Source organism: Panthera leo, chromosome D2 (assembly GCF_018350215.1).
Source record: "Panthera leo isolate Ple1 chromosome D2, P.leo_Ple1_pat1.1, whole genome shotgun sequence".
Classification (NCBI taxonomy): domain Eukaryota; kingdom Metazoa; phylum Chordata; class Mammalia; order Carnivora; family Felidae; genus Panthera; species Panthera leo.
The window spans coordinates 27,298,133-27,323,310 of record NC_056689.1 but is presented as its reverse complement, the minus strand read 5'-3'; the positions used below and the strand labels follow the sequence as shown (position 1 = coordinate 27,323,310).

General features: G+C 34.9%; 1 protein-coding gene across 8 annotated transcripts in view; it reads left to right on the top strand.

The window, feature by feature from the left end:
• The window catches only part of CTNNA3 (catenin alpha 3), a 1,696,848-nt gene that overhangs the window by 1,072,507 nt on the left and 599,163 nt on the right, over positions 1–25,178 (top strand). The window contains exon 1 of one of the 8 annotated variants that reach the window (XM_042908367.1): positions 13,567–13,602. The exons of the other annotated variants lie outside the window; for them this stretch is intronic. The gene's annotated coding sequence lies outside the window, so the exon portion shown is untranslated. Of the gene's footprint in view, positions 1–13,566; positions 13,603–25,178 lie in introns of those variants that run through there. 8 annotated transcript variants of the gene reach the window in all.

The following is a 25,178-nucleotide window of genomic DNA, read 5'->3' as shown; positions in this document are numbered from 1 at the left end:
TTTCAATATATTGGAAAATTTATCTTTAAATAAACATGGCTCAAAGAATAAGTCACAATGGAAGTTAGAAAAAATTAGAAACAAACAGTGATGAAAATTTCTAATTCATAGAAAAATGAAATAATTTAATAAGTATCAATATAAGAAGTTTAAAAAAGCAAAAGAAACATACATTTACAATGAGAAAATAATAAAATGCAGAAATTACGAAATAGAAACAAATATGAAATTAATAAAACTAAAGTTTTTTTTTTTTTAAGTTTATTTTTTATTTATTTTGGGAGAGAAAGTGCACATGTGTAAGCAGGGGAGGAGGAAGTATAGAGGGAGAGAGAGAATTCCAAACAGGCTTTGTGCTATCAGTGTGGAGCCTGAAGTAGGGCTCAGTCTCACCAGTTGTGAGATCATGGACCTGAGCCAAAGTTAAGAGTTGGACGTTTAACTGTGTGAGCCACCCACATACCCCAAGTCATTTTTTTTTTTTTAAAGAGACTGGTAAACTTGATAAACCCCCAATGAAACTGATACAGAATAATAGAATTCAGAAATCACCAGTGTGTTAGGAACATCAAAGCTACGTCATTATAGGTCGTATAGATTGTAACTGTAATAAGAGAGTATTCTGAACAACTTCACACAGATAGTTTAGATAATGTGGACACATTTTAGGGAACATACAGCTCATTAAAGCTGACACAAGAAGCAACTAAAAATATGAGAAGTCCTGTAAGTATTAACAAAATTGAGTATACAATTAACAAACTTTCATGCAATGAAAACCCAAGCCAAGATGGTTTTAGTGGTGATTTATTCCAAACATTTAAGAGCTGTAACACCAATATCATACAAGTTCCACCAAAAATTAGAACAAGTGGGAAGACTCCTCAGCTTGTTTTATGATGACCAAAATATAGACAGTCATTTCAAAAAGGAAAATTATAGGCATATATATATATATATATATATATAATTATATAAGCATATATAATTATATAAAATTATATAAAATATATAAATATATAAAAATACATATAAAATTATAGGCCTATATATAAATATAAATATATAAATATAAATATATATATTCATAATGCTAGACAAATTATAACTATTTGGTTTAGAGACCATAAAAATAGCATTTTTGATTTTGGCATGGTTGTATAAGTTCACTCTAGACCATAATTGTCATGGATCACAACTAAAGTCCCTGGAAAAAACAAAAACAAAACCAAAAAACAAATACATCTCCCTGACTTTAATTTGAAAAGTAAATAAAGGAAACCTGCATACAAAAATCTGGATGCATCTCACAGGTAGAATATTGACCAAAATGAGCCAGACATAGAATTTTTTGTTTTCATAAAGTTTAGAAGCAGATACAACTAAACTACAGTGTTTAGAAATGCATATTCATGCAGTAAAATTATAAAGAAAAATAAAAGTCTAGAGATGTGTAAGTCATGCCAATATTCTCTTTTTCAACTTGGGTGCTGGCTGTGATTTTAAAGCTATACATTTTAGTTTATGTATTTTTAAAATTTTGTCTTATTTTAATATATAAAAGTCTTAAAGAAGAAAAGAAAATATCCTACCTATTCATCTTTAATATTTTCCCTCAATATATAAGGTTCATATTTAGATGCATTTTGTTAAGTGAGAGAGATCTACACCATATATGATTAATTACAGGAACAACAGTCCTTATTGTTTATGCCTTCTAACTAGAAGATAATGCCTTATTACATAATCTTTCCCAAACTAGTAGAAGGGCAATAGAATACTGCTCATTTATTTTGTCCTAGACAAATTTAAAATAATGAAAAGTATACCATACATATTCCCTCTTTACATGAAATAAAAAGTTCTTCTATTATTTAACAATATAGCTTGAGATACTATATTAAACTTTCTTCTGATGGATTTGTGTTTACTAGACTGTGGACTTCAGATAAAAGCAAAATAAAACACAATTATGTTACAGATATGAACCGAGGGTTGACTTCATTTTTCTTGGGGTGATAGCTTATTCAATCATATGACATGGTCATATAAGTTCAGTGCATGTAATATTCAAAAAATTTATTAGTTTGAACCTAGAATATACTATTAAAAACAAGGCAGGATTTAAAAACAAAATACTTTCTACAAAAGCAATCCCAATTTGTATTTATTAAAGAGCCTATCTGGTTTTCAGGGGTGCCTGGGTGGCTCAATCAGTTGAGCATCTGACTTCGGCCCAGGTCATGATCTCTTTGTTCGTGGGTTTGAGCCCTGTGTCAGGCTCTATGCTGATAGCTCAGAGCCTGGAGCCTGCTTTAGAATCTATGTGTCTCTCTCTCTCTGCCCCATCCCTGCTCATGCTCTGTCTCTCTCTCAAAAAAAAAAACCAAAAAAAAAAACCTCCTCTGTTTTTTTTTCCCCCTAAGTTACATACTCACAAAGTCATTGAAATACAAAATGGACCAAAGTAACACTTGCAGTCTCAGCAATTCAATAGTTTGCTTGTATGATTATCTTTTCCCACACCCCTGAGATAGGCTTTAGAAAATGTTCAGCATCAAGTCTTCAGTAAATATCACCTGCCTGTATAGGAAGAGAGATTTTATAGGTTATGGCTGCATGAAACAACAGGGAAAGGGAAATTTACTAGGAGGTGGTCATTCACTGGGAAGCTGGCCATCATAGTTAGCACATTAAAATATTTAATCCCAAAGGACATTATAGCTGATGAAATCTTGGGTCACTTTTCTGTGTCAGGTAAATCCTAAAATACCATTAAGTCTTCTGCATTAACTTGTTTCAAGGGCTGAAGCAGTAAATAAAATTACTGATGGAGTTGGCAAATAGAATTGGTTGTCCATTAAGCTGAGAGTAGATAAAATAAAATTAAAATGCTGAAGAACAAATGGTGATCTTAAAAGGGTTTAGCTAAATTCTGAAAAGGGATAATTCAGAAATTTTCATGAATTCCCCTTTTTCACCATGAGCAATAGAAGAAACTTTAAATCAGCTCATAATTGTGAATCAGATGTTACATGCTACTCACAGTTTTCCTCATATTTGGAATGAGAGCTTAAGAGATAAACAGAGATGCTGAAAGGAAAAATTTGAATAGCTCTAATAGAGCTTATTTCCCCCATCTTTAAAAATGTAATTCATGTTTTATTTAAACAAACAAAAATAAATTTAAAAATAGAAATCTCTTATAATTCCTCTACCAGAAATAATAGTAATACTTTGATGTACAACCTTTTAAATTACTCAGTGGTAGATAGGTATCTTTGACATAAAACTAAATTATATCACACTCATATTTTTAACCTATTCTTTCACTTAAAATGCCTTGAATTCTTTTCCATGTTATTTAAACTTGTTCTGAAATGGAATTTTTCATGGCCGCATAATATTTTATTAAAGAGCTGTATTGTAATTTAACCAATCTCCATTCTGGTCATTTATGATGTCCTATTTATTTATTAAATACTACTATGGTGTCTTTAAGTTAAACTTCAATGTATATCTATTTCATTAGAATGAATTTCTAAAAGTGAATTTCTATTTTAAAGTCTACAGATTTAAAAATTTTAAATATGGATTGCAAAAGATTCTCTACATGTAGAAATAGAAGCTTCTTAAATGAGTCTTTAGCAGCCATTTGATAACACGCATCTTTGAAACATTCTAAAGTTAGAATCCACTGAGTAGTAGGATCAGAATGAAGACACCTCTCTCCCATCCATATTTTATAACCTAACAGTTCATTTATTTAAAAAAAAATCCTTTCAGAATGTAAAGACCACTTTCAAGTCTTAGTGTCACAGAATGCTTAAGGAAGTATATGTTATGGAGGGAAGGTTGGGTGGCTTCTATAGAACATTTTGCCTAAGATTTTGTCATGGTTTAATAAAAGATTAAGTGATAGATGCATTCATTATAGGAACATATTTATAATATATGGAAGTGTCTTAGATGAAGGGAACAAATTTAAGGCTAATCAGGACTTTATAAGAAAAAAAAAAGTATTGGGACTCTAATCTTTGCAAGTGACCCAGAAGTACAAATACAGAATAAAAGCATCAAGGAGATGCTGAATTAATGCAATTCAATTTGAGGAAGTATTTATAGTTCTGTGAGATTGAAGAGAAATGAAAGAAATCAGATTCTTTTGCCATAATTACAATGTAGATTTTAAAGGAAATAATTGGATGGCACAAAAAGAGACACTTAGAACAATGGAATAGAATAGAGAACCCAGAAATGTACCCACAAACATATGGCCAACTAATCTTTGACAAAGTAGGAAAGAATATCCAATGGAATAAAAGACAGCCTCTTTAGCAAGTGGTGCTGGGAAAACTGGACAGAGATATGCAGAAGAATGAACCTGGACCACTTTCTTACATCATACACAAAAATAAATTCAAAATGGATGAAAGACCTAAATGTAAGACAGGAAGCTATCAAAACCCTCAAGGAGAAAGCAGGAAAAACCTCTTTGATCTTGCCCACAACAACTTCTTATTCAACACATCTCCAGAGGCAAGGGAAACAAAAGCAAAAATGAACTATTGGGACCTCATCAAAATAAAAAGCTCTGCACAGTGAAGGAAACAATCAGCAAAACTAAAAGGCAACTGACAGAATGGGAGAAGATATTTACAAATGACATATCAGATAAAGGATTAGTATCCAAAATCTATAAAGAAGTTATCAAACTCAACACCCAAAAAACAAATAATCCAGTGAAGAAATGGGCAAAAGACATGAATGGACACTTCTCCAAAGACGACATCCAGATGACCAACCGACACATGAAAAAATGCTCAACATCACTCATCCTCAGGGAAATACAAATCAAAACCACAATGAGATACCTACCACATTACACCTGTCAGAATGGCTAACATTAACAACTCAGGCAACAACAGATGTTGGTGAGGATGTGGAGAAAGAGGATCTTTTGCACTGTTGGTGGGAATGCAAACTGGTGCAGCCACTCGAAAACAGTATGGAGGTTCCTCAAAAAATTAAAAACAGAGCTATCCTACAACCCAGAAATTGCACTACTAGGTATTTATCCAAGGGATACAGGTATGCTGTATCAAAGGGATACATGCACCCCAATGTTTATAGCAGCATTATCAACAATAGCCAAAGTATGGAAAAAACCCAAATGTCCATGGATGGATGAATGGATAAAGAAAACGTAGTATATGTATACAATGGAGTATTACTCGGCAATCAAAAAGAATGAAATCTTGCCATTTGCAACTAGGTGGATGGAACTAGAGGGTATTATGCTAAGCGAAATTAGTCAGAGAAAGACAAATATCGTATGTCTTCACTCATATGAGGACTTAAAGACACAGAACAGATGAACACAAAAGAAAGGAAGCAAAAATAATATAAAAATGGAGGGCGACAGAACATTAGAGACTCTTAAATATGAAGAACAAACTGAGGGTTGCTGGAGGGGTTGTGGGAGGTGGGATGAGTTAAATGGGTAAGGGGTATTAAGGAATCTACTCCTGAAATCATTGTTGCACTATATGCTAACTAATTTGGATGTAAATTTAAAAAATAAAATTTAAAAAAATTAAAAAACAAATTTTCAATTGGGACTTTGAGGTGGCCTTGAACCTATAGGTCAATTTAGGGAAAATTAACATCTTTAATTGGGTTTTCCAATTGATGAATATAGTATATCTTTAATGTCTCTCAGTAAAGTTTTATACCATGTTTCTAGTTACTTGTATGTTCCTGGTACATGAAAATACATTTAGTTTTACCTTTTTCATATAATGAACTTGCTAAATTTTATTTAAAATTAAAAAAAAAAAACAAAAAAAAGAGGAAATAATTGGAGCTGCTCCTGTATGATGATGAGATTTAGGCAGGGTATAAATTATAATAACAAACAAGAGAAGCCTGAGCATCACTGTAGATTCTCCACTGAAGTCACTGTATTGTTTTTTTAACAAGGGGTTTGAAATGTTGATAATTATTAAAGTTTACTTGATAGTTTTGGGGGAAGAAAAACCCCAGAACAAGTTAGTATATGCTATAAATATTGCATGTAGATCTAATTGCCCTACTTTGCTTTTTTTTTTTTTTTTTTTTTAAGTGGATATGGAAAGACCCAGGTAAAATTATGGAAAATAATCAGAAAAATTGGTACATGGAATCATCCATTTTAAAAGATAAAGCCTTCTGAAAAGGAATAATTTCTAGTTTCTTATAGTTTTGAAAGAAACATGAATGGTAAACACAGTATTATCAATTCATAGACTAGAACTTGGAATGCCACTCTTTGTCAGTCACCTAGACCTATCTCTGGCTCTTCCAAATTCCAGATAACCATATACCAGGTGGGTGATCTCTGTAAAGTTTTTTAAGAATTATTTTAAAAGGAAAACTGGGGTGCCTGGGTGGTTCAATCAGTTAAGCATCCGACCATCTCAGGTCATGATCTCAAGGTCCATGGGTTTGAGCTACCCGTGGGGCTCTGTGCAGCTCAGAGCCTGCAGCCTGCTCTCAATTCTATGTCTCCTTTTCTCTCTGCCCCTCCCCTGCTCGTGCTCTGTCTCTCTCTCTCTCTCTCTCTCAAAAACAATTATTAAAAAAAATTTTTTTTAAAGGAAAACAAATGTAAAGATACTATTACTCGAGCTCACCTGTAGGAACTTCTATAAGAAATGATTCAATCTTATTTCTGAAACTTATTTATTTATTTATTATTATTTTTTATTTTTTTGAGAGTCAGAGCATGCATGGGGAGGGGCAGAGAGACAGGAGACACAGAATTCGAAGCAGGCTCCAGGCTCTGAGCTGTCAGCACAGAGCCCGATGGGGGCTCGAACCCTTGAACCATGAGATTATGGCCTGAGCCAAAGTCAGTTGTTCAACTGACTGAGCCACCCAGGCACCCCTTATTTCTGGGATTTAGAACATTTAGTATGTTAATGACTTTCAATTTAGGTCTTGCTCCAGGGACAACTTTTTTTTTTTTTTTCTATCCAAAGTAGCAGATACATGTGACAGGTCTCTCTCACTCAGTGGTCAAGTGGTCCTCTTTTGTATTATATCTCAATTGTATCTCAGTTTCTGGTAATCTCAAAGATGATCATCTCATTTTATGGTATGTGTTTACCTCTAGACTAGAAACTGCCAGCGTAAATTTCATGTACAACCAATAACCTGTATTTTAAATGAGGCCATTTCAAACATAGCAGCCACCAAGTCACTTTATTGTGATGCTATTATAGATACACAAGCAGATATTTAATTTTTTTGGCACAGGTATCTTACATTTAAGTTTTCTATATAAATGTCCTGGGCTCCCAAAGAGAGAGTACATTCTAGTTCAGGGATCATGGCTTATATTTATATCCCCACTGTTTAAAACAGTAAGGATTTAATGCCCATTTTTGTTATTGGAGTTTGTAATGATAGCGGTTCGTGTGTGTATGTGCGTGTGTGTGTATGATAATTAGTTAGCTTTCTAAGGTGGAAAGAAAATGGGATAATCCATCTTCTGAGTTAGTAAAGAGGAAACATTTATGAAACATCAACCAGGAACTATTATGTGTATTTCACCTATGTAATTTAATCTTTTAGATTAGTGCTTTTAAATTTAGCATGCAAATGAATAACCTGGAGATCTTGTTAAAATGCAGATTTTGATTCTGTAGGTCTTGGATGGGACCTGATACTCTGCATGTCTAACAAGCTCCAGGTAATGCTGATGGTGCTAGTCAGCCTATGGCAGCTTGAGCCATAAGGTTTTACACGACTCTATGAGGTAATACAATGGTGATGACTGTGCCCGTGATGAGAACAACAGTACTTGAACATACACCATCTTAATGAAACAAAAGTTCTGCAAGATTGGGAAGATAAATCTAGTGAGTGAACAAATATAAGTAAGTTAAGTTGAGGAATAATAAAATAATAAAGCTAGGGAGGAAAACTCACTGTATTGAAAATAAGTTAAACCTGAAGAGTGGTGAATTAACTATCACTCTAACCATGTTCCTTTCCTACTCAATTAAACTCTAACTAGGATGGATTTTATTTGCATTAAGACAGTATGGGACAGGGGTGCCTGGGTGGTTCAGTCGGTTAAGCGTCCAACTTTGGCTCAGGTCATGATCTCATGGTTCCTGAGTTCGAGCCCCATGTCGGGCTCTGTGCTGACAGCTCAGGGGCTAGAGCCTGCTTCTGATTCTGTGTCTCCCCTCCCCTCGGCTCCTCCCCTCGGCTCCTCCCCTGCTCACGCTCTGTCTCTCTCTCAAAATAAATAAAGAGTTTTAAAAAATTCAAAAGAAAGTGTGACAGAAGACATTTATCTTTTCTTTAAATCCACAGTGTCTCCTGTCAATAGGATGCTTAAAATCAACAGTTTTGTGGTTAGTCTATACAGTGCCATATGCAGATGAACTTTGATAATTATCTGAAAGGTTAATCAGTTAAGTCTCAAATGCTTGATACAGTAATCACTGTCAGTTCTAGAAGCACTCAGGCTGAACTGCCAGAAGAACAAGCATTCTCCTTTTGGTTACATAGGTTCCAACACTGCCCATTCTTAAAGTCTGCCAGGGGAAGGGCTGCTTAAGCTCAAAGTCAGTAGGTACAAAGTCATTAAATAAACAGCACCACATACAGCAGATTTATAAGCAATGAACTTTGGAAACATATCTTCCCCAGAAATATCAGGTCTGCCTATGCTAAATGCAATGAAGTCAATTACTTTAACATTTCTGAGGCCGCTATCCTGAAAGTGCCAGACTAGGGGATCCTGCAAACTTCTGTGACAAAGATATTTCATTGATCACTGAGCTAAAGACTGTGCTAGTCTGGTTTTTAATACATATAAATTAAGTGAAGAGGGAGGGAAAAAGATAATATTCGTCATTAAAGGGTAGTTGGTGAGGAATTGATTATCTTGAGGCAATGGAATCATGGGTGTGTTCCTACCCATAGGGGATAGTCTGTAAGAGAGTATGTTATCTATTGTTAAGATAGACAATAGGTAAGATTGACTTCCAGAGGGAATGGTGCTGGTGGGAAGTTACTTTGTGATAGGCTTTCAGGAGTGACTTCCACCTTTGAGACTTACAGTACAGTAAAGGCTTTTACAAAAAGGCCTAAAAACATGGTGTTCCAGTTTTCTTCTGCTTTGAGAACATTAGTGCTTCTTGCTGATTTTAATAATCTCATTCCTAAAGCATTGTAAAAAGGGAAACAAATGAGGCCACAGAAGTTTGCCTTGATTTTATCTCACATAAACATAGATAAACTATGAAAAGTCTGTATTTTTAAAGGAGAACTTTCCAAAGTTAATGATAAAACCATTAAATAGACTGGGTTCTGTGTCATCACGAATCTTGTCTTTGCATTCAGGAATATTAAACCTTGAATATAAGTGAACTCCATGCCCCCTGACACAAAGATGTGGTCTGGTCTTTGTGACTTTGGCTCCAATCCTGTTCTTTCTTACTGATGTTGATCATTAGTTTCTATGATTTAAGTTAATAGTCAGGTTTTGTATAGGAACTGATTGCTATGTTTTCTCATATATTTCACACTTGTTTTTATAACCATTTGCCAAATTGAAGAAACCACTCACGTGGTTTGGGAAGTGAAAACAATTTATCTAAAAGAATAAATCTGCCACATATAAGTAAATGAGCCCCTTATAGTTTTAAATTTCATGGTTTTTTGTGGGGGAGGGAGAGGAAGGGTAGTAAAAAGTGTGTTCAAAGTAAAATTCTTTGCTTCTAATTTAATCTTAAACTTTTTTAAGTTACAATTTTGTTCCCCCCACCCCAAGCCATAATCTGTATACTTTATTTCCATCATGGAAATTAGTGGAACCATCATTAATTAACTCAAGCTAGGACTTGAGAATTATCCTTGACTCCTTAATTCTCATGCCTCACATTCAACTGGTCATAATTCTGTGAATTCCGTATGTTAATCATCCCTCAAATCTTGCCTTCACTACAGCTATAGCCTCAGCTGGCTCTGAAGAAACAAAGACCTCTGCCTTACATCCCTCACCACGAGGGTTGTAAATAAGGTTGGAAAATCTAAGGAAGCATAGTGTCTTTTATGTCAGAAAACTCAGTCATCATGGAAATTATGCTTGGCCTGCATGATGGAGAGCATCCAGTTCTTCCTCATCCATTACGTAAAATGACATTAGCTCTTCAAATAGACTGTGCCAGCTGCTAAAAGCCACTGTAGGTTTGTCACCTATATTTCCCCAGAGAGAATTTCCTCCTGTTCATAACTTTGTGTCCTACTACTCAATCTAATTTACATAGTCCAGCTCCCAGGAAGCAGTAGTACTTTATTCCTGGGTTCTATACATAGCCCAGTGTACTCAAGTCTGTAATTAAAAACCACAGCCTTATTTATCTTTTACTATGCATGTTATGGCTCAAGCCTGCTGGGCACAAAATAAATAACACTTTAAAATTAAGAATTTCAGATCTGCATTCAACAAAGAGGGGTATATTCTAGTATGTGGTATCATCATATCTTCCTAGGGTAATAGGTATCAACTAACTCATTTGTAACTGAGAATCCAGATTGTTTGTTTGTTTTCCTGAGGAAGCACAGTCACAAAGAGAGCTCTCCTGAATGTAGGCCATTGCTTCTTCAATATCTAATTATTATAATAAGTAGTGCATCACTGTGCACACATCAGTGAATATGCTTCAGCAGTTACAGATTCCAGATCCTGGAGAGTGCAATAAACATCCAGAACTTTTATAACTTATTCTGACCAAGAAGTAGTCTTCTCCAATGTAGTAGAAAATTGTAGACAATAATGTTTATAATTATTTGATTGAGAAACATATTTCCTTCCATTTCCAGACTGAAAGTGACATTCCCCTCAAACTTAGAGTCTTAATAACTTAAAAAAAATAAGGAAACTTTTTTTTTGGTATAATGATAACTTAAGTTAGTGTGGTTCATTTATGTTTTCAAATCATCCCCAATGTACTTACTCTCCAGTTCTAAGTAATTCTATAGACTAGATGTTATATTCCAAATTTGATAGATTAAGGAAAAAGATACAAAGATTGAGTTGCCCAAACTGTAGACAAACCTTCTGATTTGAGAAAGGCAACATTACTTCACTCTGAAGAATTTTCTCTCTCTTTCCCTCTTTCTCTATCTATCTATTTATCTATCTATTATCTATCTATCTATCTATCTATCTATCTATTTTCCCCTGTTTTTCTCTTTTGACCCGTAGCTGACAAAGTCACATAATTAAAATCTGAAGAAGTAGCCAAATGGAAAATCTTTGAGTATGGTAATTCAGTGGGGAAACTGCCATGTTCATATTCACCTTTCTGTAACTCTGGTCCCCCTAGGATTGAGCACTGGATATATAAATAGGGGAAGCCTGGTGATCTAGTCCATTGATAGATATTTCTCAGCTTGGAATAGCACTTGAAAAATCATAATATGAAGATTTGACCAATACTTTCTCTGTTAAATACAAACTTTGTCAATGCCTCTAGTTTTTTTTTCTGTGACTACAGTGTTCAGTTATAAATAAAACAATATGGACATATTTTCATCATCCTATGTACTGGTATAAGTGTTCCTTGTAGGGATGCACTCCTTCACTTGGGAAAGGCTTTACTAAGTGTGTAGGCCTGCTGAATAGGAGGAAACCTACACTGGGGCCCTGGTTATAAGGGAACGGGATTCTACTTGACATTCTACACACACCCTAGAGAAGTAACATTAAAACATTAAAATTCCTGCTCTGCAGTAAGATGAGAAGTGTGGATCATACATTTATCAAATGAAGCCACTGTTGACTCTAATGAACATCCCAGTACATAGTGAGATAAATACTCAAAGAAAGAGGACATTATTTTATGAGAGCATATCATCAAAGAAATTGGCCTAGATTTGGTAAAGCTTCTCTGAGAAAGTGATGTTTGATATGACCTCTATTAGATGAATTAGTTACTGAGAAAAATATAGACAAGGAAGAAGTGTAGAAAGTTTGGGAGACTAATGATAAATAATGCTAGAGAGATAAACAAGTGTTAGATATATCAAGGCTTTATTCTTTTTCAATGTATTTTAAGATAAAAAGGGGGGGACCTGGGTTAAGCATCTGGCTTTTGGTTTGGGCTCACGTGATGATCTCATGGTTCATGAGATCAAGCCCCATGTCGGGCTCTGCCACTGATTAGCATGGAGCCTGCTTGGGATTTTCTCGCTTCCTCTCTCTGCCCCTCCTGCACTTGCTCTTTCTGTGTCTCTCAAAATAAATAAATCAACTTAAAACAATGATAAAAAGGGAGCTGGGAGCTTCATGAGATTCATGATTTGGAAATATCCATTTGCAGAGAGCGGCTAGGAGTAGGATTAAAGCTATTTCAGTGTCCCATTGGGAGAAAATGGTAGCATAGAGTAGGGTTGCAGCAGACATAGTATCCTGAAATATAAGTCACAGACATTAAGGAAATTTCTCTTGTAGGGACCTATCAGAGGGAGAGACAAAGAGTGAGAACAAAGTAATGAGAAAGGGAGAGAGAGTAAGTTATCCTTGACTATTTCAATTTAATTTATACCTTAGACCCTATATATATCTCTTCTTAACACATTTTGGAAGCTTAGAGAAAATAATGCTTTTATGATCTGGATTTTACATACTCATTAGCCTTTATTAAATATTTGTGCATGATTTTCTCCCTTAAAACCATTAAATAAAATATTTTCTGAGTTTGTCCTATCTAATATTTTCTTCCCTAGATAAATAGAATGTACATAGCAAATATTTTTTGACAATTAAAAAAATTAAATTGCCTACTGACATAAGAACTCTAGATAAAATTTCAAATATATGGAAGAAATATTTAATTATAAGCATTCAGAATTGCCTATATATATATATATATTTTTTTTTTCTTTTTACTTTAGCCAACCTCATATTATAAAACACATTTTGGCAATTAATGATTAGCTTGCATTTTGCCATTATGTTTACATAGAATTAGATATTACATTAGAAGAAAGTTTGTAATATTTCTGATATAAAATTTGTTTTCAAAAGGGGTTATTAATTTGGCAAATATAACAAATTCATTTTTAATTCCTCTACTTGAACCCAAATGATTTGGAAGATAGTAGGTATTTCTTCTACTCCAAATTCCAAATTTATTAAATCCCTGAGGAGCAGATTATAAGGATCCAAAAATCTCTGTTGCTTCTGCTTTTTCATTGTTGGAAATTAGTTTCAGTTAACTGAAGTTGTAACATACATTATTGTTTTCAGAATTTTTTTAAGGCAAACTTTCTCTTATTTCAGTTTTGTGTTATAAGTAAAGGACTAAAATATAGTGTTTCTGTAGACTCATTTTCCTTAAGTTCATATTTATTTAACCAGGAGACATTTTTATAATTAATATATCAGATGATTGTTGAGTCTAATCAAAATTGCAAATTCTGTATATATGTGTGTTTCTGTATATACTGTTTAAATTTCTAAAGTATTCTTTGTATTTTTTTTCCAAACTATCGGCATAGAAACAAACATTCATAAAATGTCTACCTCTGTACTAGGTGAGTATTAGTTATTTTTATTTAGCTAATTAAATTCTGCTAATGACCTTTATAATAAGTATCTTATAACCATTACAGATAAGGAAATTGAGGCTCAGAGAGTAAACAATTTGTCTAAAATCACATAAAATTAATACGTACTGGAGCTGGGTTAAAATGTGAGATCTAACCCAAAATTCCATTTTCATTTGTCTGTAAAACCAATTTATTGGTGATTTTGTTATAGTATACTAAACAAGTTATTTGATTTGCTTTTCTTTGCTCATTTACTTATGTTATTTGATAGATTATCCTGTCTTGATAATTAGCATAGAAGAAATAAATTGTTTGAGTTTCATGTGGAAGTGATTGCCTTCTATAGACCTTTGTTGTTGTTGTTGTTTATTACATTTACCAAAACCTAAGTAGTCCTAGGTTGCATTTTTTTTTTCTTTTTTTCTCTATCAGTATGGATTGGGACTTAAGAAAACTTATACTATAATACATAAAGGAAACGTATATCTTTCTTTCAAAAAGCTGTACGCTCCCAGAAATCAGCTTGTCTCCCCACACACCCGCTCCCATTTTTAAAAGTTACTTAGGGAGATGATACAACCCAAATCTAAGCATAAGTTAGAAAAACAAAAGCCATTTCTTTGGAATTAGAACTATCAGAAAAGAAGAAACTGTGCCAGTAGACAATGAAAAATGAAAAACTAATCATGATTAAAACAACTAAACGGTAAAGAGTTAAGAGGATAGACAAGAGAAATCCAACGATCATGGGTTGGTAGGAGATGAAATGGCTTCTGCTGCCTTGTCTAAATGTATGTAACTCTAGAACACCCAACCTCCCTGAATAATTACCACCATCCTTAGATGTATCTAGAGAACCAAAAGGAGATGGACAAACTGCAACAATTCTAGTTAGATTTAGGACATGGAGAATCCATTACTTAAAGTGTTATTTAAAATAAATTGATTTCCTGTCTGCTTTAATGAATAAATGCTAAGCTGTCTAGCATATGCTAAAAAAAAAAAAAAAAAAATGTTATTTCAGTTTTTTATATGTGTATCCAAAGGCAAGTTGAAGCCTCATGAGAAGTTTTAGTGTAATCCTGTCATGCAGGGTTCATCCCTTCATGGAGTAAGGAGATTACAACAATTGTGAGACCAAAGTTGAATTCAGTCTAATAAATTCTCTATAAACCTGTAGGAGTCCAGGACAAATTATGTGCCCTCACCACACCCCTTCCCCAGTCCTGAAATGGCATTAGCATTGAACATAAAGATGTGGCTATGGAGATTCATGATGACAAATATTGCATGGCTTACTTAAAATGCAAGGACAATTTCCCATAAATGAAATATAATATGAGAGAAGACAAAAAAGAAGAGTTATCAAAACTAAGGAAATAGAGGAAAACTGGCACAGAAAGCAGGAAATATTTGGTAGTAGAACACCATTTAAGCAACTGAGAAAAGAATGCACAGAATTGGAACATTGAATTTGATGTCATTACCATTTGATGGTTGTGATAATTCTAAAATTATTATGGTGTTGCCAATTTAAGTGAATGTCATATAAATTCTCCTCACATACTAGCTTAGAAGTATTTGAGGTATCATATATCTAGTTATTTTAATTTTCTCTACATGCCATGACACTGAGCTAATCAGACCTATAGGTACTTACACATAACTCATCTTTTTAATCCACAAAGTGCTTTTGTTATATTAACTAAGATTTTTAAGATTATTTGTATCAATGCCAATATTGAAATATCTGAGGAAAAAATTAAATTACTTAGATTTATTTTCACTTTTTAAGTAATTGTTTCCAGAAATCTTTCAAGAGGAAAAGTATATGCATCAAATGATAGCATTAAATCTGTATGTTCAAATCTGAAGTAACCTTAGAGAAATCGGCAAACTCATACACTCTCCACCACATCTACCCCAGTGCATGCATACCTGTAACTTCTGGGAAAATGAGTCCTAGGAGACTTAATAAGATTCTTCTGTGGACAAAAAATCAGTTTGAAGCAAAGTAAAGCTAACTTAAGACCCTTGGCTTCCAACCTAGAGTTCCTTCTGTAATTTTGCATAAATCATTCTATCTCTTTGTGTCTCCATTGTCCTGAGAGTAAAAAGGGAATACTGCTAGGGCCTTCCTCATTGGATTAAAGACATTAATATAATCAAGTACTTAGATTCCTGCCTGGAACACTGCAGGCTGTCAGTATTAAGTCCTATGGTTAGCACACTATTTTGCCACTTGCAACCAAATTTTAGAAATAAAATAGAAATTCTTTCAGAAAAAACTGCCACATGAAGAGGGAGGTGGAGGGAAAGGAGTCACTTGTCTGTACAAAGGATTAGATATTGTAGAATATGTAAAAAGGCTTATTTATCTGGTACTGAAATATTCCCTAAGGAAGCAAACAGAGTCAATGGTTGTTATCAAGACGGAGTTCAGGTGAAATACTGCAGTGGAATCTGTGTTAGTTTTATCATTTCAGATGACAGGTAGCTTTTTATGAAAAATGGATGGTTTAACTATGGCAGACCAGGCTGTGTGGGGCCTGAAACTCACATAATTTTGAGGGCCTTCTTTAAGGAAAACAATGAGTATTTTTTAGAATGCAAAAATACATAACTAGTTATTAATTTAAAATGCTGATAAATATTAAAATATCCCCAAATCCAAAAATGTGATATAATATTTGTGTAATTATATCCAAGATACACATTTATGAATTTTTTTCTTTCTTTTCTTCCCCTTGTTTTCCTTTGTTACCCTTTCCCTCTCTCTCCTTTGTTCCTTTCTTCTTTCTTTCTGCTACACACATTGATCACCTCTTAAATAATAGCAATTAATTTTGTAATATCACTTTCTGTACAGAAACTAGGAAGATGATTCAATCTTTGTTTTTGCAGTTTGTTTCAGAAGGTCTGAGGAAAGAAGGGCATGAAATTAGGAGAAACAAATGTTCTGTCCCAATATGATGTCAGTAGCATAAGTATGAGGGTAATAAAGGACATATAAAGAGGTGACTTTAAATCTCTTATACTATACTACTAAATCCAAACCAAATGTATACCTTCAACTTCCCTCAACTCAACTTCCCTTAGTAAGATCTCAAAATAGTTGTGGCAAATTTTATTAGAACAAAAGACCACGTGAACACATGTCTGGGGGCTCTCCAAGTGTCTTACATGGCCTGTGCAAGTGAGACTCCCGGAAATACAAACTCCTGAAACCTAGAGGAAAACATAAAAACCTTGAGACAGTCTGAAAATCCTAAGTATTATGAACCTAGTTTAGATGTATGAGAGTTTCCTAAGGCAAATGAGAGCAGGATGTAATAAAATACCCTATCTGATTTAATATTTAAAAATGGGAAGGGCTTAGGCTACAATATGCTGACACCTTGGCCACACATACTCTTAGAAGGTAGGAAGAAGCCTGAAGAAGGTAGATTGGGACCTCGTGAAACTAAGTTGGCTTTTTCCAGGAGTGCCAGAGAACCCAGTATACAAAGTCTAATGGAAGCTCGTTTGAATAAGTATCTATGAGGATGGAAAAACGAAGGTCACTCAGAAAGAAAGTCAGCATCAAAAATAGCCTTTATCAGTGAGCATGGGCAGTGGATGTAGTTGGGACAGCAGACACCAGATACAGAGGAAAGGGCTGATGAGCTCTCAGCAGGTCCTGGGGGCCCATGTTCTACTCCTGTAGCTCACTCAACTCCTTTGCCTTTTTTACTTCCCTGAAAAAATCCAACTCAAAAAAATTTTTTTAGGTACTCAAATTGGAAAAGAAGAAGTAAAATTATCATTGTTCATCAATGACAAGATCTTATATTTAGAAAACCCTAAAGGTCATACACACACACACACACACACACACACACACACCCCGTTAAAAGCTAATAAATGAAGGTGATAACATTGCAGGGTACAAACTCAACATCCCAAAATCAGTGCTTTTCTGTATACTGACAATACACAATCTAAAAAGGAAATTAGAAGCATAGTTCCACTTACAGTTAATTGCATCATGAAGAATAAAATGCTTAGGAATAATTATATCCAAGGACAGGGATGACCTATATACTGACAACTATAAAACATTGTTGGAAGAAGTTAAAGAAGACTTAAATAAATGGAAAGTAACTTTGTTTATGGATTTTAAGACTTAATAACAGTAAGATAACAGTATTACCCAAAGCAATATGCAGATTCAATGCAATCCCTATTGCAAAATCCCAACAATGATTTTGCAAATATAGGACAAACACATCTTAAATTCATATGGAATCTCAAGATACCTCAAATAGCTGAAACCATCCTGAGGAAGAAGAACAAAGTTGGTGGACTCACATTTCCTAATTTCAAAAATTAGAAACTACAGTGATCAAATCAGTATGGTACCAGCATAAAAGTAGACTTATAGGTCAATGGAGCAGAACAGATAGCCCAGAAATAAATCTTTGCATATACAAGCATACTTATTTTATTGTGCTTCACTTTTCTGTGCTTCACAGATACCGTTTTGTTGTTGTTGTTGTTTGTTTGTTTTACATACCAAGGTTTATGGGCACCCTGTATCAAGCAAGTCTATCGACACCATTTTTCCAATAGCATTTGCTCATTTGGTGTCTCTGTGTCACATTTTGGTAACTCTTACAGTATTTCAAATTTTTAATCATTATTATATTCTTTATGGTGATCTGTGATCAAGAATATTTGATGTTACTATTGTAATTGGTTTTGGGCATTACAAACCACACCCATATAAAACAACAAACTTAGTTGATAAATGTGTATGTTCTGACTGCTACACAGACTGGCCATTCCTCTTAATCCCTCCCTCTTCTCTGGCCTCCCTATTCCCTGAGGTGCAACAATATTTAAGTTAGGCCAGTTGATAACCCAATAATGGCTTCTAAGTGTTCAAGTGAAAGGGAGAGTTTCACATCTCTCACTTTCTATAAAAATGATTAAGCTTATAGGGAAAGGCATATCAAAGCCGAGATAGACCAAAAGCTAGGCCTCTTGTGCCAGACAGTTAGCCACATCGTGAATGCAAAGGGAAAGTTCTTGAAGGAAATTAAAAGTGCTACTCCGAGGAACACATGAATGATAGAAGGTAGAATAGCCTTATTGCTGATAATGGAGAAAGTTTGAGTGGTCTGGCTAGATCAAACCAGTTACAACATTTCCTTAAGTCAAAGCCTAATCCAGAGCAAGGCCCTAACTCTCTTCAATGCATGCTGAGAGAGATGAGGAAGTTGCAGAAAAAGTGTTGAAGCTAGAAGAGGTGGCTCATGAGGTTTAAGGAAAGAGGTCTCTCTCACAAAAACGTAAGATGAAACAGCCGGTGTTAATGTCAAGCGGCAGCAGATTATCCTGAAGACTGAGATAAGATGATTTATGAAGGTGATGACACTCAACAAAAGATTCTCTATGTGCACAAAACAAGCTTCTATTGGAAGTAGATGTCATCTATGACTTTCATAGCTAGAGAGGACAAATCAGTGCCTGGCTTCAACGTTTCAAAGAACAGACTGACTCTCTTGTTAGGGGCTGATGCAGCTGGTGATGTTAAGTTGAAGCCCGTGCTCATTTACTATTCCAAAAATTCTAGGGCCCTTAAGAATTATGCCAAATCTACTCTGCTGGCATTCTATAAACGGAACAACAAAGCCTGGATATAGCATCTCTGCTTACAACATGATTTACTGAATATTTTAACCCCACTGTTGAAACCTACTACTCAGGAAAAAAAAAATATGCCTTTCAAAATATTTCTGCTCATTGCCAATGCACCTGGTCACCCAAGAGCTGTGATGAAGATATACAATGAGATTAATGTTTTCATTCCTGCTAACACAACCATTCTGTATCCCATGGATCAAGGAGTAATTTCTACTTTCAAGTATTAAGAATTATGTTTCATAAGACTAGAGCTGCCATAAAGAGTGCTTTCTCTGATGGATCTAGGCAAAGTAAATTGAAAACCTTCTGAAAAAGACTCACCACTTGAGATGCCATTAAGAACATTTGTGATTCATAGATAAGCGGTCAAAATATCAACATTAACAGGAGTTTGGAAGAAGTTGATTGCAGCTCTCATGATGACTTTTAGGGGCCCAAGACTTCAGTGGAGGCAGGTGTTTGATAGTAGGTGTTGGTTGCAGGTGTGATGGAAATAGCATGAGAACTAGAGTTAGAAGTGGAGCATGAAGATGGGACTGAACTGCTGCAATCCCTTGATAAAACTTATAACAAATGAGTTGCTTATTTTTTTCTTTAGTTAACTTAAAACTTTTTTTAAAATTCCAGTATAGTTAATATACACGTTATATTAGTTTCAGGTGATAATATAGCGATTCGAAAATTCCACACATGCTCATGATAAGTGTGTGCATAATCTCCTTTTCCTATTCATCAATCCTCCCATCCACCTCCCTTCTGGTAATCATCAGTTTGTTCTCTATCGTTAACATTCTGTTTTTTGTTTTTGTTTTTTTATCTTTCTTTCTTTGTTTTGTTTCTTAAATTCTACATATGAGTGAAATCATACAGTATTTGTCTTTCTCTGACTATTTCACTTAGCATTATACACTCAACCTATATTCGCATTCATTACAAATGGCAAGATTTCATTCTTTTTCATGGCTCATTAATCTTCTATTGTATATATACCCCATATCTTCTTTATCCATGCATCTATCGATGGACACTTGGATTGTTTTCATAATTTGGCTATTGTAAATAATGCTACAATAAACATAGGGAGTCTTATATATTTTAAAATTAGTGTTTTCATATTCTTTGAGTAAATACTCAGTTGTGGGATTACTGGATCATATGATAATTCTATTTTTAATTTTTTGAGGAATCATCATACTCTTTTCCACAGTGGCTGCACCAGTTTTCATATCCATCAACTGTGCATGAGGGTTCCTTTTTCAAATGAGTTGCTTCTTATGGATGACCAGAGAAAGTGGTTTCTTGAGACGGAATGTACTCTTGGTGAAGATTCTTGAAATCTTCTTGGTGAAGATTGTTGAAATGAAAACAAAAGATTTAGAATATTACATAAACTGAGTAGATAAAGCAGCGACAGGGTTTGAGAGGATTGATTCTAATTTTGAAAAACATCCTACTGTGGGTAGGTGCTATCAAACTGTCACATTTTACAGAGAAATTGTTCATGAAAGGAGGATTGAGGCAACAAACTTCATTTTTAAAAATTTTTTTAACGTTTATTTATTTTTGAGACAGAGAGAGACAGAGCATAAACGGGGGAGGATCAGAGAGAGAGGGAGACACAGAATCTGAAACAGGCTCCAGGCTCTGAGCTGTCAGCACAGAGCCGGACCTGGGGCTCGAACTCACGGACTGCAAGATCATGACCTGAGCTGGTCAGATGCTTAACCGACTGAGCCACCCAGGCGCCCAACAAACTTCATTTTTATCTTATTTTAAGAAATTGCTACAGTCACCCCACCCTTCTGCCACCACCACCCTGATCTGTCATCAGCCATCAACACCAAGTAAGACCCTCCATTAGCAAAAACATTATGACTCACTGAAAGCTCAGATGATGGTTATCATGTTTTAGCAATATTTATAGGTAAGGAATATACATGTTTTTATGTTTTGTTTTGTTTTTATTTTAAATAAAGCTATTGCACACTTAGTAGACTACAGTTTGCACTGAAAAATCAAAAACAAAAAGTTCATTTGACTTGTTTTGTTGTGGGGTCAAGAATGGAACCTGCAGTACTTGCAAGGTATACTTATATGGTTAAATGATTTTTGACATGGGTGCCAAGATCTTTCAGTGGATAAAGAGCAGTCTTTTGAACATATGGTACTGGGAAAGCTGGATATCCACATGTTAAAGAATGAAGTTGGACCCTTACCTTGCACCATATACAAAAATTAATTCAAAATGGATCTAAGGCCTCAAAATAATAGCTAAAACTGCAGAATTCAAGAAAACATAGGACAACAAACTCACGATATTAAATTTGGTAATGATTACTTTCATACGACACCAAAAGCACAGGAGGTAAAGAAAAAATAGATCAATTAGACTTTATTAAAATGAAAAACTTTTGTGCAACACAGGACACTACCAGGGGAATGAAAAGACAACCCACAGAATGGGAGAAAACATTTGTAAATCATCTATCTGCTAAGAGATTAATATCCAAAATATATTTTAAAATCCCTAAAACTCAACAACAAAAACCCAAACAGCTTAATTTAAAAATGAGCAAAATTTTTGAATAGATATTTATGCAAATAAGGTATATAAATGGCCAATAAGCCCATGAAATATGCTCAATATCACTAATGATTAGGGAAATAAAATCAAAACCACAATGAGATTCTACTTCACACACATGATGCCAGATACTATTTTTAACAAAAGCAGAACATAAGTGTTGGCAAAGATGTGGAGAAAATGGAGCTTTTGTTCATTGTGGAAATGTAGAAAGCTGAAGCCATTGCTGAAAATAGTATGATATTCCCTCAAAATAATTAAATATAAATAAAATTATCATAGGATTCAGAAATTTTATTCCTGGGTGTATACCAAGACTCAACCCCATATTTGTACATCAATGTTCCTAGCAGCATTATTCATAATGACCAAAAGGTGGAAACAACCCTATTTCCATCAACAGATGAATGCAGAAGCAAAATATGGTAGGTACATATAGTGGAATGTTGTTCAGCCTTAAAAAGTAATGAGGTTTTGACACATTCTAGCACATGGATGAACCTTGAAGATATTATTATATGTGGAAAACTCAGGCACAAAAGGCCAAATATCATGATTCCATTTCTGTGAGGTATCTAGAACAGACAGATTTGTAGAGAGAATAGAATCGTGTGTTTTAGAGGTAGTTTATAAATATAGTAATAACTCTGACTGACATGCTTAGTGTAACAAGAAGTAAAGATGAACAGGACACAGTCCCACCTATGAAAGAGGCTCATGTGAAGCAGACATGTGTATAAACAGTTGTACAATACCACAACTATTTAGTCATATGAACAAAGAGTTTGAATACAAGAATACAGAATACAATTCTGTTACCTGGTTATAGGGAACAGGGCAGGTTTCACAGTATATAGTGACATTTCAACAGTTTTTAGAGGTAAGAAATATTTCCTCAGATGGACCAGAGCAGGGAAAGAAATGGAGCAAGAATGTTAAGGTGTTTTCAGTTGTAAGAGGAGTCATAGAGATGTAAAGATACATGGTATCATCAGGAAATGGAGCTTAGGACAGTATGGCCAGAACATAGGCTAACATGGGGGAACAGGGGATTATCATAGCACAGAGAACTGTAGATAAGGGCCAGCTTGTGGAGGATTTTAGACTGTGAATCAGTGAAAAGACATTTGGATTTTATTCTTAGTTAACTAGGATTCTGTCAAAGGTTATCAGCAAAGGAGGGATGTGGTCATTTCTGCATTTGAAAAAGAAATGTGGGGGTGCCTGGGTGGCTCAGTCAGTTAAGCGTCCGACTTCGGCTCAGGTCATGCTCTCACAGTTCATAAGTTCCAGCCCCGAGTCAAGCTCTGTGCTGACGACAGCTCGGAGCCTGGACCCTGCCTCAGACTCTGCTGTGTCTCTGTCTCTCTCTGCCACTCCCCTGCTCATGCTGTCTCTTTCTGTGTCTCAAAAATAAATAAATGTAGAAAAAAACGAAAAAGAAATGTGTTTGTAGTAGGGAGAATGGCTTGGAGTAAAACTGGAATTAGGAAATATTAGAAGGCTATTAAATCGGTCATGTTAAAATATAATAAGCTCCTGAAGTTAGAGACTCTTTCGAAGGTGAACTGACTGACTAGGTGATTCACAGGGTTGAGGGTGAAGAGTGATTCTGACATGCACACATCTCAACCGTAATCTGAAGAAAAATGCCTCAGAAAGCAGTGTAGTGTATTTCGAACACCTTTACTTTTGGAAGAAGATGACTTCAGAATTGTCTCCCCCCCTCCCAGATATATAGATAAAATTCTAGGAGTGTGACATTGGAATGAAGATTTTTTCTGCCTTAAAAAGGGCTAGGACATCTTCTGAATTTTGTCTGCTTTTAGATTTAAGCTACATACCAGGATAGTCAAGTAGGATAAAGTTTTCTCATAGTGTGCACTGTTGAATCAGATAAATTGGATCAGAAGCAGAACGGAAAATGTCCTTACAAAATATAGCCTGTCTTATGTTCATGACTCCATATTCCCACCGAGGGTTCTGCACCAGTTCTTTAAAAGTATGCCTTTCTGCAAAGGCATAATTTCAGCACAACCACATATGTACACAGCTGTCCAATTGCAGGGACAATGAAACACCAGAGACCAGAGGCTTTGCAATGTACACAAACGTACATTATAAGTTAATAGGTTAATAAAACTCTAAAACTGAAGTCAAAGAATACTGCACGGTAGTTATTGCTAAAAGCAGTATGTGTTTCCCTAAAATTCAATGTGATCCTCTTTCATAAAAATGAAATAAAAGAATATCAACACAATATTTTCAAGCAACTAATTTCTCCCCTCCTCTACCTCCAATAATTCACTGAAAGTCATTTAAGTAAGGTGCAGCCTTTAGGTTACTGAGTAGAAAATGGCTCTTTTTTGTTCTTATTGTCATCATATTTTGGTGAAATCTGAATCCTATGCCCAATATTCTGCTACACTATTGACTCCTGTTTTCCACATTCAGAAGCTGATTTTAGTCCTCCTTATTCTTGACAGAATTTAACCTTTTGAAAAAATTTTCTTCCTCATCTGACTCTCTAATACCTTTCTTTTCTACATCCTCCTTGATGGTTCCTTCTTTCATCTTTGTCATTTACAATTTATTTTTCCCTTCTATATGTTGGAACTTTCCAAAGGTTGTTCTATTCTTACCATTGTCTTCTTTGATTTTCTTCAAAATCTATTACTACCTCCTTTTTGCTGAATATTCCTTAGGAGGTAAGGTTTGGCTCTGCTTCTAAGCCATTGCACACGTTATTGCCCTTTCCTAAAAAAGGATATCACATTATACTGATGTATGCTGATTTTTCAGATTTTAGTCCTTTGGGACATCTTTCCTTATGAAGCTGGAAACTTTTCCCACGTATTATAGAGCATCCTGTGCTACCTTTACAATAGCCCCCATGTTATAGCGTTTATCTATCTTTGTATCTATCTATCTATCTATCTATCTATCATCTACCTACCTACCTATCATCTATCTATTTATCTGTCTATCATCTATCACCATAATCTAACTATCTTCTATATCTTGCAGTGATTCTCAGAACCGGAACCCCAAGCCAGTAGCACATCACTGTCACCAGGGAACTAGAAAAGGCAAAATCTGAGGCCCCAAAGCACATCATGTGAATCAGAAACTCTAGGGTTTGGCTCAGGAATTTGTATTTTTAACAAGCTCTCCAGGTGATTCTGATACAGGCTAATGGCTGAGAATCACTGGTATGTTACAATTGCCTGGCTTTGGGCTGATTTCCCTACTAGATTATGAACTGTTTCAGAACCTGTGGTGGAATCTT